At 34.7% G+C, this 14,049-nt stretch overlaps 2 long non-coding RNA genes and 1 pseudogene across 2 annotated transcripts; 1 reads left to right on the top strand and 2 right to left on the bottom strand.

Moving 5' to 3' along the window:
• Positions 1-90: 90 nt before the first annotated feature.
• LOC120173879 lies at positions 91-4,327 on the bottom strand. Its single transcript, XR_005521102.1, has 3 exons — positions 4,196-4,327; positions 230-232; positions 91-101 (listed from the first exon to the last, which is right to left on the bottom strand). It is a non-coding gene; the product is annotated as an uncharacterized LOC120173879 (long non-coding RNA).
• LOC120173878 lies at positions 4,222-6,231 on the top strand. Its single transcript, XR_005521101.1, has 4 exons — positions 4,222-4,331; positions 5,250-5,422; positions 5,624-5,746; positions 6,128-6,231. It is a non-coding gene; the product is annotated as an uncharacterized LOC120173878 (long non-coding RNA).
• A 153-nt stretch (positions 6,232-6,384) lies between these two features.
• On the bottom strand, positions 6,385-8,014 carry LOC120173877 (annotated as a pseudogene).
• Positions 8,015-14,049: the final 6,035 nt, after the last annotated feature.

Raw genomic sequence — 14,049 nt, 5'->3', positions numbered from 1 at the left:
GCAGCATGGTTTCACAGGCTGAGCATGTTGCTAGCATATTGAAGGGTCTTCCTCGTGAGTATCAATCGTTTGTGGCTGTTATAACTACCACACGAGAATCTCTTACTCTTGATGCAATATACACCATGCTAATGGATGTAGAAACGCAACTAGCTGGCTTTGGTGATCAACTTAATTTGTTTCCTATGAGTGCGAATGTTGCCCTAAGTACGGGTTCGAGCAAATCCACTAACTCTAGTTACCACTATGATCATAAGTCTTCTAGATCGTCGGATAATTCTTGTAGGTTGATTTCTGGTCATACAATGTTCATCGGAAAGTGTCTTGTGATCTGGAGCTCGAGGAAGTAGAATATTGTTTCGAGGTTGACCATGGAAGCATAATATCGAAGTGTCGCAAATGCAGCGGTTGAAGTAACCTGGGTTAGTGCGTTGCTAGCTAATTTGGGTGTAAAGCAATGTGAAGAGCCAGCTATATGGTGTGATAATACCTGCTCCATTGCCATGAGTGTGAATCCGATTTACCATGCTCAGTCTAAACACGTGGATATGGATGCTCACTTTATTAGAGAAAAGGTTGATGCTAAAGTGTTACGTGTCAGCTAAGTTATGGCCAACTGTCAGGTTGCAGACGGTCTCACAAAGCCTCTGACTAAAGTTGCATTTAAAGTATTCAGGGACAAGGTTTGTGTGTTACCTTGTTAACACAGGAGGAAGAAGTAGTGGAAATGTTGGAAGAGTTAGATGCACGTGAGTTGTTAAGGTGTTAGAGGTGTTGTTAAGACAGTTAGCTGAGCAGTTAGAGTTAGGTATACGGTTAGATTAGCTATGAAGCTGCTGTAAAACCAGTGTACTTGTAGTTCAGAAAAGTGAAGAAAGAAATTCATTACTGTTCCATTTATTTTATGTTTGATTCAGTTTTCCAATACTTGTATGTGGGGGCTGTGTGCGCAATAAGCAACTTGCTTGATGAATACCTACTTGAGGTCACACCCTTGAAAGAAATTTCTATGCATGAATGCTTGAAGAGATGGGTAAGGATATTGTTCGTCAAGAATCTATAGATCCTGAAAAACGCAGTAGGTTATGGAGTCTCAAAGACGTGAATCAAGTACTCAAATATCATAAAGTACGCGTTAATTGTATTCATATTTGTTTTTTGTATATATTTGTGTGATTTTAATTAGAATGTATGCTAGATATATTATCAATGCAAAAATCATTTAAGTTTATGTATGAAATATTGACCCTTTTACTTATTATTTCAGAAAATATTTTTTCACTTATCATACATATAATAACCAATGTTTTATGGTTTAGTTAAATATCTAATTCATTGCTCATAAAAAGCATACATTCTTTATTGTCTATAAAAAGGTGCGAGCAGTTAGTCTAAGCCATTCCTAATTTAAATACATTTTCAATGATTAATTTACTGACGAATTTATGGAATGCTCATAAATTGTTTTTAGTTTGTTGTTAGGTAAATAAATCAATTGAAGGAATAAAACTACACATTACTCTAATGGAACATGCTTAATCTTAGATTTATGCATCTCTATGCTTGGCTTTTGTCGGAGAATGAGAGGCTACTTGTAGACAGAGTTGATAGTATATCTCTTCCTGATGGGTTAAGGTATCTTTGTTGGGAGGATTACCCCTTCAAATCTTTATCACCGAGTTTCAATCCAAAAAATCTTATTGTGTTGAAATTATGATTTGGTCGAACAGAACAACGTTGTTATATGACTGAAAAAGCTTCACTAAAAACCTGTTTTGCTGTAGTGAACTTTGGAATGAAGATGATCAGGTGTTTTATTTTTTTTACTTTTTTATATGATTCAAAATAAATAGATAGTGAACTTTGGAATGAAGATGATCAGGTATTTTATTTTTTACTTTTTTATATGATTCAAAATAAATAGATAATGTTATGAAAACACTCTCAGGGTTCCCACGATGTCTGTGGTGCTTGGATGCAGATGAGTGCACGCCATTAGAAAAAGTATCGCTCACCGATCATAATTTCAATTCATTCCCTTCTTCACTTGATTGACGATGATGCATGAGAAGAAAAAGTTTTCATGTCATTCTCGAATTGCAGAAGCTTGAATCAAGATTCAGTTAAAAACATTGGTGCAAATGCCATGCTTCAAATTCAACTCCTAGCACAGAGATGGGCAAGAGGAAAGGGATATCTATAGAGGAGCATAGAAAGGATTCTTTTCAAAATCAATTGTTTTGTTGTTTCCCAGGAAATGAAATTCCAACAACCGAGTTTGAGGATCGAAGCATAAATTATCGGTTACATTTGAAGATGGTCCCAAATGGGTGCAGTGGGAGAAGATTCTTGGCTTTTGCAATCTGCCTTGTGACTGATCTCAAACTTGCAAATCGATACATAGAATTTATATGTGAATACCAACTGACAGCCGCCGGTGGTGAAAAGTTCACAAGCAAGTGCCACGTTCCCTAGATTTGGAAAGCAATATACAAGTACAAGGGTGATCATGTGTTCATTCTGTTCAGTGATAATATGATTATAATGGACAATGATTATGAGGAGGCATCATTTGAATTCTACATCAAAAATAGTTACCGTAAGGAAGAAGTTAAAGTGAAGAAATGGGGTGTTCATGTATTTTACGTGGATGTAGAGAGTTATAACATTAGAGATGTGATAAATCCAACCAGAGTATTGATTTTGCTGCAGAAATGAGACACGGTGACAAAAGAAGATTTGGCAATGATGGTGAAGAAGGGGTGGAGGGCCTAAAAGATTGAAATACTTTCACTTATTTTAATCTTTGGGTATGCTCTTGCTACTTCTCAATTATGTAATCCAAATGCATAGCTAAATTTCCAACTTGAACATTAATCTTCTGTTTGTGATTCTAGTTAGGGTAATTTTGTACATTAAAAAAGATGGACATTTGTTAGAGTTAAGGGTTGAATTTCTTTATAGAATTATAGTTTGTGATGGTTGCTTATCATGTTTTGTCATCTTCATTCCCCTGTTGTGTCTGTCTTTTTTTGTAGGTATATAATAGATTGTCCAAGTCGGAAATTGGATGGCAACTGGAGTTGACTGAAATTGCAGGGCAGGGTAAGTTCAGTTAAGAAATCTCTTCTATTTATTGTTGGTGATAAATGTAAATTATACAATGTATTGAATGACTTAAAGGTGCGCCTATTGTCAAAATATAGATGCAGTTGTCAGAAAATGAAACATATAATGGAGATGTCTGTCATGCTTATATGCGCACGCGCGTGTGTGTGTGTATATATATATATAATGTGAAAATAGGAGCTCATTTCATATATCAGCCAACTCGATAAGCACCAATGGATACAGTCTGCATACGTCGTTCTGACGGGCTGCTGTCCAGTGGTTATCAACTACCCCTGCCTCATGGTATAAATCAATGTATACACATCTTTTCGATACTTGGAGAGTGTCGTAACCTCGAGGAAGATGACCGGAAGCTTCATGGACTTAGTCGCATTTGCCCACAGTTGGTGCTGACATTTGGTAGCTTGAGCATGTTTGCCACCGGAAGCGTTTCCTTAGCACATTGGATCTGAATTGTTCCAACCTGAACTCCTGTTTCTAAGGCAGAAGCTAAGTACATCATTCGAACAATGAGATGACAGATTATGTAATAAAAGTTTAGGATCAACATTTTCCTCAATCCACATGGCCCATGTCTCCAAATGCTCTATAAAGGAATGAGAAAACATAAAAAGCATCCATCACAAGCTATGATTTCTATAAAGAAATTCAACCCTTAACTCTTTAACAAATCTCTCTTTTTATTGTACTATTATCAAAAGCAATTAAAAATAAATGAAAACACCTTACCCACGCATTTGGATGACATTATTGAGGTGTTGCATATAAAAGAAGTGAAACTATTTCAATGTTTTAGGCCCTCCATCAGCTTCTTCACCAAAATTCTGGTTGGATTAGTCGCATCATATCACATCACTAATGGTATAACTCTCTGCTTCCATGTGAAATATAAAAGAAGTAAAAAGCAAAGGATTAAATTCTTCAAAAATAAAAGTATGAGGATTGAATTTCGAATATACAATAAATACAAGGACTCAAAGTACATTTTAACCTAAGATAAAATAATAAGTAAAAAGAAAGAAAGAAAGAATGATTAGTCCATGCTGATCGTCCACCACTCGACTCTCAATATCCAGAGGTCGATATAGAATGGGAGAAGAGAAGGTGAAAGAAGAGGCAATGCGGCTTATTGGGATCTTCTAGCTTCTTCCCCGTTTGGTCGTATTCGATCTTGATTACACTCTCTGGCCTTTCTACTGGTTTCTTCTCTTTTCTTTCTTTATATGATTTGTGTTTCCAAATGAGAATACCCACAAAATATTTGTCTTTATTCTTTTCATTTCATTGATTTGATCTTAGCTTTGTATATGTTTCTGAGGTTAACAATGTACAATGGTTATACTTGTTGAGATGATTATTAAATTCTATCTGGGTGTTTTTAGTGAAACAGGATTAATTTTCATGATTCTGCTTTCAATTATTCATTTCATCAGTCTATGATTTATCACGAATTACTGATGCTTAGACCATCGAAACAAAGACGAATTTATAATATTTTAGGTTACGAAAAATAAACTATCAGCAGAAAACACAAAGAAAATACCTGAGGCGCGACCACCCGCCAAGTCCAACCCCCCTTGCATCGAAATAAACTTTAGTGGCTGTGACCTTAGCTTATGTGCACTTGCTCTGTATTTCCCAACCCATACATAGGGATGGGCATGGGTCGGGTTTTTGGTCCACCCGACCCTACCCGAGAACAAGGAGTCCTCCACTCGAGACTCGATCCTACCAAAACAAGTTTTCACCTGACCCGACCCGATATATAACTTAAAAACCCGACCCGAAATAAAAAAATATTTTTATTCAATAAAAATAGTGATTTAATTGAAAAAAATAATATATAAAAGAGTATTATTATAATTATTCCTAAATATATAAGGTAAAATTATATATTTTTTTGGGTTGGATTAGGTCGGATTTTTTTACCCTAAACCCGAACACGACCTGAACCTGAATTTAAATAAAAAAACCGGATCAGAATCCGTCGGGTTCGGGTCTCATGCACATCCCCACGTACATGAAATGATATGATAATTTATGTTGGCTTTTTTATTGTTCTAGGGCTTGGCATATTTTTCTGCTAACAGTGTAAGTTCATGTGGTTCATTTTTCAGCGAGTGTCGCTCCAAACTTGAAATGCCATCTTTGTACCCCCCATGCTAAAGGCATATTATCTGCACTCAAGGACAAGGGGATTAACTTAGCAATCGCATCTAGATCTCCGACCCCGGATATAGCAAATGCGTTCCTTAACAAATTGAGCGTCGATTCTATGTTTGTTACAAAGGTGAGCCTGTTAGAACCATTCATGGATGCCTTTCTTGGCCTGTATTAGAGCTTGTTTAGAACAAGTTGTTCGTATGCAAAGTTGGTATTTTGCTGTTTGTTGGACACTTGGTTTTAGGTTTATTTTTCAACACAATTTTAATAGAAAAGACAGATAGTTCATGGTAATCGAAGGTTGATCATTTTAGGTTCAATCATTCAGGAATTTTTTTTCCAGCTGGAAGAACAAGACGGATCATTTCCAGAAAAATCATTCAAAGACTGGGATCCCCTTCAATTCAATGCTCTTTTTTTTTGACGATATGAGCATAGGAACATACAAGCTGTAAGAATGGTTTTTCCTACATTCTCTTGTTGCCTCCTATTTTTTGACTTAGTCAATTGCTTCGTATTTCATGGCATTGGGTATTTGGATCTTTACCTTTATACATTGTGGTTGTAAGAACCTTCTCTACCATTTCTATATCTTGGTTTATGTTGCTGGACATCTTCATTTTTTCCGATCAAGCACTTGTGTTTGAAGCTTATTAGGAAAGGTGTATGAGGTACGATCCTCTGGTTCTATGTAAAGCATATTCGTGTTAAGGCACATACTTATCCCATGATCACTTTTGAGTCTAGAGTCACATAGATTATGGATATCGAGGAAATGCTGCTTGAATTACGTTCTTATTTCATTTACTATTATCTGTAATAATAATGGCAGGTTTCAAAGATGGGAGTGACGAGCATATGTGTTGATAATGGGGTTAGTCTGGGAGCATTGAGACAAGGGCTGACAAAATTTGCTGAAAATCTAAAATGCATCAGGGAAGAAGAAGCGGAAATAAGGTAAAAAAGAACTACTCTCAAAACCCGAAATTCATCTGAGAAGAACCGAAAATGAGTTATCTTACATGCTAGTCCTTGGTTTTAGAAATTCAACAAGGTTATATTGCATTTGTGAATTCTAGTTTAGATAAGTTGGAACAAGGTTATATTGCTGCCATTAGTCCTCTTGCTCTTGCTGTCAAAAGTGGGCATATACAAATACACGCTATTAGTAAATGTTGAACTTCATAGTTATACATTACTTGACCTTATACTTAGGCGTATATATCTCAAAGCTACAACCAGCTTATGCCTTATTTTGGAGCACCAAATGAGACTTCATTTGCAATCCTGGCTCCCCTTTCTTTTGCCATGTAAAGTCCTACATGATGCATGAATTCCTGCAACAACAAAAACAGCATCACTCGAGTGATTTTTGGTTTACATCGATTCATATCTAGTCAGGATAAATCTGGCCCCTTCTACAGTTTCTATCTAAAGCTTTACCAAACTAAAAATCCCAAGAACATGAATGTGATTACCTGAGGATGAGGCAAAACCCCTTTGGTGTTTCTGGCAATCTGAAGGGGAACGTCAAAGGTTGCGCAAGCACGTGAATAGACAATAACATCCTTGAGAGGAGCCAGGAATCCTCGATTCCTTGCCGATAACGTTGAACACACGAAATCCAGCACGCATATATCAGTGCACACCCCGACTACCAGTATCTGTGACCATCAAAATCATGGTTTAAATAACTCATCATATCCACAGCTGAAAACATGGGTGCAATTGAAATCCCACTAGATTTCTCTGTAATGAGTTCTTACAGCCTTAATCTGATTGTTCTTCACCCAGTCCACGAAAACATTCGAACCATCAGCTTCCATGGAACCCAAATATCCATCGTAGCAATCTTTCCGCCTGATTGTCACGTTTGTTTCGTTTTCTATCCATCGCAAAGCTGGCATTTTTTTTAGATTTTGATTTAGAAGTTCATTACATAAATTTAAGGGTAAACTACCTATTTGGTAATCCACTATTATTTTGATAATCTACTATTATTCTTTTTCAAAATTCACAACAAATATTATGTTTTAATTTTATTTTGGTTAACTATCGTTAAAATATTAATGGTAATGGTGATGCTATGTATTATAAGACTGAAAAATTAAAATATTATGATGTCATTATCACCATTAATTTTTAACTACGAATAATCAATACAAAATAAAAACGTAAAGCTAGGATGATTTTGAAAAAATTATAGTTGAATAATCAAAATAGAAATTAAGCATATATCTTGTATGCATGCATGTATGATGTGTCTTGTATGCATGTATGTAATCTTGTAGATATGTATGTATGCACCTGGAACCAAATTTGATTCAGGGGTGCCGGCAATACAGTGAGGAGGATAAGGATCCTCGGGCTTGTCAGGCTGATGAGAATCCAGAAACGCCATAACCGGCAATTTCTTGTCGCAGAAAAGTCTTGCCAGTCTTGCCGATTCGTTGATCATCCCCCGAAATTTGCCTGTTGGGTTCTCTCGGGGCCTAAAACCCAAAATATTAGACTGCTATAAAATCCCCCAAAACAAAAAGTAAAGTTTAAGAGAGAGGTTTACCAGGTTTCCGGCACCGACAGTGCAGAAGCCATTGATGACGTCGACAAGCACAAGACCAGTAACAACATCTTCAGGAAAAAGCACAAATTCCTGATCCAGAGGCAGCTCCTCCTTCAAAAGCTCAATTGTTTGGGACACCATTTGCACAGGCAGCTATAGCAGTGAATTTTCAGAGGAGGATTGTGATATTTAAAGCAGAGTCTCAATTATTGATGCATTTGGGATAAGAGGTGCGGATCCGTCCAAAAATAAGTTTCAAACTCCACTTTGGAAAATGAAAATGGCATTTTTAGTGACGTACAGACGTTGAATATTCGGGTCATGGTTAATCACCTTCATTCAACGATTTAAAACTTCAAGCCATCAACCAACAAATGTTGGAATATCCTTTATTAAGCCCTGTTTAATGAAGACATAGAAGGTGCTGATGAATTAACTACTCTAAATTTCTACAAGTTACTGCGAGTTGTACAAACTTTTATCTGGTCATAGCTTCTTAAATAATTTCTTAATTTATTTTTTAAGGTGCGTAAAATTTAATTCAAGAAAGTTATTATTTTTTTAGTTTGATTCAATATTAATAATTTCGATTTGGATTGCTTCAATTTTTTTTAAATAATTTAATTATTTATTAATTAGTGAATTGTTTTCAAGTTTAAGTTTGAGTGTTTCAATTTTGTATAATATATGTATATCACATATAAAAATAAATAAATAAATATATCGTATATGGTTATAAAAAATCGTTTAAATTTGAATTAATTAGTATCTTAATAATATAAATATTTATAATTAAATTTAGTCTTAATATAAAAATATGTGGTCAAATTATACCCAAAATTAACTTTAGGTGTCTAAAGAATTTTCGTTAAAAATAAGTGTAAAGTTTCTAACATTACCATTTTAGGTATCCGAATCATAATCATCGTTAAAAAATTCGTCAAGTGACACACTGATAATTTTAGGATTGTTTATTTAAAATAAAAAAACATAAAATGTAATTTAAAAAACCCTCAAATTCTTCTTAAATCTTAAAGAATCCCAATAAAAAATCTTAATTTTAATCCCTGTACTCATATCGACCGCCATCCTTTGATGTCGTTGTTTCCATCAATTGGACCTAAGCCTAACTACAACTCTACCTGACAACCAACACTTGACGAACAACCATCGAAGAACTTCAAATCATGATTTAAACCTGATGACATCAAAGGAAAAACACGACCTTTGCACGACTCTACAAGGCCCAATGGTACAATTGACAATAAGAAAGGCAACGGCAAAAAAAAGGGAGAAATAAGGGTTAGGGCCGAGATTTCGGGGATTTCTTTTTTGTAATTTTAGATAAGCTAGGAGTTTTTATAAATATAATAAGTTATTTAACGGTGTATCATTAACGGAATTATTTAACGGCGGTTACGGTTCGAACACCTAAAATGATAACATTTTTAATATTATATGTTTATTTTTAACGAAATATTCTTTAAACCCCTAAAGTTAATTTGAACATTTATATTAACATTAAATTTTAAATTTAAATAAAAATTCAAATAATTCAATTCGATTTGACTTAAAACTATTTATGATGAAATTTAAATTATAAAACAAGAATGATCAATTAAAAAACTCAAAATTTTATAAGATGACCCTAACAAATATTCACCCATAATACTTCAAAAACTTATTCACAATTTTTACCTAATACATATTTGGATAGGGTTATCTTAAAAAGAAGTAAGACAACCGTAACTCCACAGCTGACGTTTTTTGTAACCCCCTCAGACCGATGCGGATAGCCCGATCCGATCTGGAGTGTCACATTAGGGCCACCGGAGTGACCCACTGTAAAAATAGCAGAAAATTTAAAACTTTTCTTAAAACATGTAAAATCATAAATGATTTATTATTATTCAGAAATAAAATAGGTTTTTCAAACTCAAATATAAAACAAAATACAATTCACATGCCCCCTAATCACATGTACCATTCTCTGCAAGCAACGCCGGAAGAACTACCTTACTGATGTTGATAGCTGCACTGGTATAATTCTTTTAACCTGCAATGTTGAGTAATAGAGTGAGCTTCGGAAAGCTCAGTAATACAGAACTACCAGATGATGCTACATGACATGTAGATAAATGGAAAGCCATATATTTTCCTTATTGAATCATACGTATACCAGTTTGCAGAATAATTTGGGGTTCCCTTAGAAGTTCATCGAGTAGAAGCCATGAATCTCAGTTCATAAGGAACATTTCAAAGTATGACATTTTCAAGAGATCGAATAGGATGTCTAGTGTGTTCCAACAGTATAATAAAATCATAATAGGTACACTTATCAAATGATAGTTCAATAAATCTCATAAAATCATAATGAAATTTAACTTTTGGAAATCATAGTTTAAACTCTTTTCTTGTACACCATCAGTAATTTCCAAAACTATTTTCCATATAGCTTACTCTAAGCACACAGCAAAAAGAAAGCCAACCTAAGGATAAGCTTTATAGCTTGTATCCTTAAGCCCGTAAGTCCAAGTCCATATAGCTTACCCTAAGCACACAGCAAGGGAAGCCAACCTAATGTATCTTGGGGCCCCAAGAGTCTCATTAGGCCCATTCTGTTTATTAGCTTGATCAGAGCTATACTATTGTAATTCAATCTAAAAGTTCAATTGCACCCTGACATAAATTCCATAAATCATCACATTAAATTGGTGCATCAATAAAATAGTAACCAAAGAACTCAATGTACCTCATATTAAAACCAATAAAATAGTTCAGTAATAATTAGGGAACACACTAGAGGATCCAAGTATTTTTCAGAGGCATTTTGATCGGATTCTAAGAACAAGGTCCTATTGGAGAGAATCGATTATTAACCGATCTAATCAGACATTTAAAGTTGATACTTTAGAATTTCACTATGATTCATGTGCATCAGGAAAGCGTTCCAGAATGCCCAGAGTGATTTGAGCTAATAAAGGAGAAACGAAGCTTCAAGACATTTACAATCCATGTTAATCGATCGGTTTATCGAACAATTCGAACTGAACAAGTTCTCTGAACTAATGCATGTTGACCCGTCAATTTATTGCCTTTTCAGAGTATTTACTCTTTAATACCAAAATTCTTGTCCATAAATCATCTTCGTAATCATCGCTGAATAGATCTTCCAATAGTCTTTATTTCATTTCCATATTTCAACGATATCAGGAAATACATACGTACTTGATTCATGTTTTATGACCCATAAGGATAATTCATCATGTAAGTTCAACAGTGTTCCCAAACTCATCAAATCACCTATTTAATCCTCAGTCATTGAGGTTACTCAGTTCGTTTATCAGTCAAGTCTATCCCGATTACTTCAGAGCTTTCTAGATAATCCAGACGTTTCTGAATTTCATATATATATTGTACTTCCGTTTAATTTAATTTTGTCTTCGTGGTTGATTTGTCTAACAAATATTCATTTCTTATTATCGAATGCAACCTAGAGTTGAGTTGAGCTGAGTACTTTCAAAATTATCATTGAACCACACTTGAGAAGACGAACACGCATTCAAGTAACATCTATACATTTCAGGTACTGACATATACACTAGCATTGATTGCTCGGCCTAATATGTGATCCATAACTTTTAAGAGCAGTACCATATCCATGTTTATTTGGATTCTTTAATTAATCCAACACTTCTACTAATTTTAGGTCATAAGGGTATTTTGGTCATTCTGGTGCCCAGTTTTATTCCATTATTTTCAGAGCTCGAGGATATCCAATCATTCCTGAGCTTGGTAATATTCTTGAGTCTTTTTCATTACAGGGGTATTCTGATCATTTTAAAGATCTGGTGTATTTCAATTATTTCCTTCAATTCTGTCTTATTATTTAATTCCAACTTATCATTTATTCCAGACCTTTCAAATAATTCTTACAAAAGAGCACCCTCGATAATTTATTCTTAACTCGAAGATTTTCAGATCGATTGTCTTCTCAGATGTTACCAATAGGTTATCATAAATTTTATGTACAAAGACAGGATCTTAACAATTAAATACGTAATTCATTGAGTTAAGTACAAATCCTCCAAGAACTTTCTCATTCAGGGTCAACTCGAGCTATTTTTACATTTCAAGGGCATTTTCGTAATTTTTTAACCAGATGATTTCGGTATTAACTCTTAACGAGCATACTTATAATTTAAAGATCATATGGTTAGTTGTTTTCTCGAACATTCTCTGATCTTGAAATGATTCCTTAACATACTTCTAGTATCTTGCAAAATCCCTATTGAGGTTAAAAACCGGTTATCTAAAATTTCCAAGTAAAACTAACATTTCTTATGCACATCAACAAATTTATCAGATCAATATGTCTTTTCAGATTTACTAATCCACTTCCAGGGACAATTCTTGTCATTTTCCAACATTAGGGTAATTTCGTAATTTTACCTAATCGAAATATTCTCATAATTTCTCATATAAGTACCTTTAACATTTAACCTTTGATGATATAAAATATAAGTTACAAATCCAGGGCTGATTTCTTTATCACTTATCACAAACTTGTAATTTAATTCTAACAATTCCTCAATCTCTTATATTAGTCATTCGATCCGTATTCAGTTATAGAATTTCTACCACATTCATATCGAGTGAATAAATTATTCAACTCCACAAAAGTGACCAACGTTATCTTATTCATGCATTTACCAATATCAACATGTTCCATAAAGCATAAAGAGGTAGTAAAGTATTACCTCGATTTTCGTGTCATACTGATCGACCATTAATTTCCATTTGAACGCCCTCAATCTTGAAATCAACTTCCAATAATTCCTCAGATGCATATCAACAGAAATTACAAAAAAAAACAGAGCTTAATTCCGAAAAACGGATCGAATCGGGTGATAAATCAGTCAAAAATAGCTTACCGAGTTCGAATTTGACGAAACAAACTTCAGATTCAGATTCAGGACGTCAACAAAACCCAAAATATGACTCTTAAATTTAATCTCACCAACTTGGTTTCTAACTTCCATCTTTTTCTCATGAACACAGACCATCCACCGTACAAATACGACTTCAAATAATTTTCCTTTCCATAAAAATAAATTATTAGAATCTAATTAATAATTTGGGGACTCAATTTGCAAAACTAAAAACTTGAAGAGCCAATAATATTTAATTACTAACACCATGGACTAAATTATTCTTATTTAAACCATTATGCCATAATCATAATAATACGAAAGCTAAAAGACAAGATTAAGTTTTTTTTTAACAAACTTGGATGACTAACCTAGTAATTTCGCCTTCCTCATTTTATCACATACTCAAACTGAAACCAATGGAATGCAAGAATACCTCCCCAGTATACTAATTTCCGATGGCTCAAAGCACCGACTCAAATGAGCTAATAATCGATCCTCGGCGATGCCGTTTGATACGTTGACTTTCAACAAAGGTTTTAGCCTCTCATCGGTTCAACAATCGCCGATTAATTGCATATCTAAAGCTTGTAACCATTGAAGAACCCTATCATCTCTATCGCTCTGTTGAAGTAACAAATCCATATCGTTTTCATCAACGAATATGTCCGTCAATCGTTCCGCGAGTCTGATTCAATTCCTTATCTCACTGTTTTGTCTCGTGCCTGATCCAGATCCAACGCCACACGAGGTCTGAACAACACCTTTCTTTCATTCTTTTGATATGTTTCTTGATCTCTTGAGCACAAGCTTCACCGTGCATGTAAACTTTCAAGATAACCTCTTGAGGTTATTGAGCAGATTCTCCTTTAGATTCATCTCCTTTCTTTGCATCTTCTTCAACCTTTTTCTGCTCCATGGTCCTGACGACGATTAAAGAGATTGACAAGGCTTATCTTGGGTCAACTATTAAAAACGTTCGTTACTGTTCCGGCTTACGCATGACTTCGGCACTGCTCGTGAAATCGACGAACTCGGCTCGGTGATTGCTTAACAGCTCGAACCCTCTCTCGACCACTAACTGAAGGTTCTTTTCGGTGTTTTTGTCGATGTTAACAACCCATATTAGCTTTTTCCTGCATATAAAATTCTGCTTTGATGTCCTGTTGTGAAATCCGCTCACTTCCACCACATCCCCTAGTCGATATTGGTATAGCCCAGTAAAAGTAGTGAGGTCAATCTCATATTCTTGTCTAACCT

This window comes from Hibiscus syriacus, unplaced genomic scaffold (genome assembly GCF_006381635.1).
Source record: "Hibiscus syriacus cultivar Baekdansim isolate YM2019G1 unplaced genomic scaffold, ASM638163v2 tig00111989_pilon, whole genome shotgun sequence".
NCBI lineage: Eukaryota > Viridiplantae > Streptophyta > Magnoliopsida > Malvales > Malvaceae > Hibiscus > Hibiscus syriacus.
This window is presented reverse-complemented; position numbering and strand designations above follow the sequence as displayed.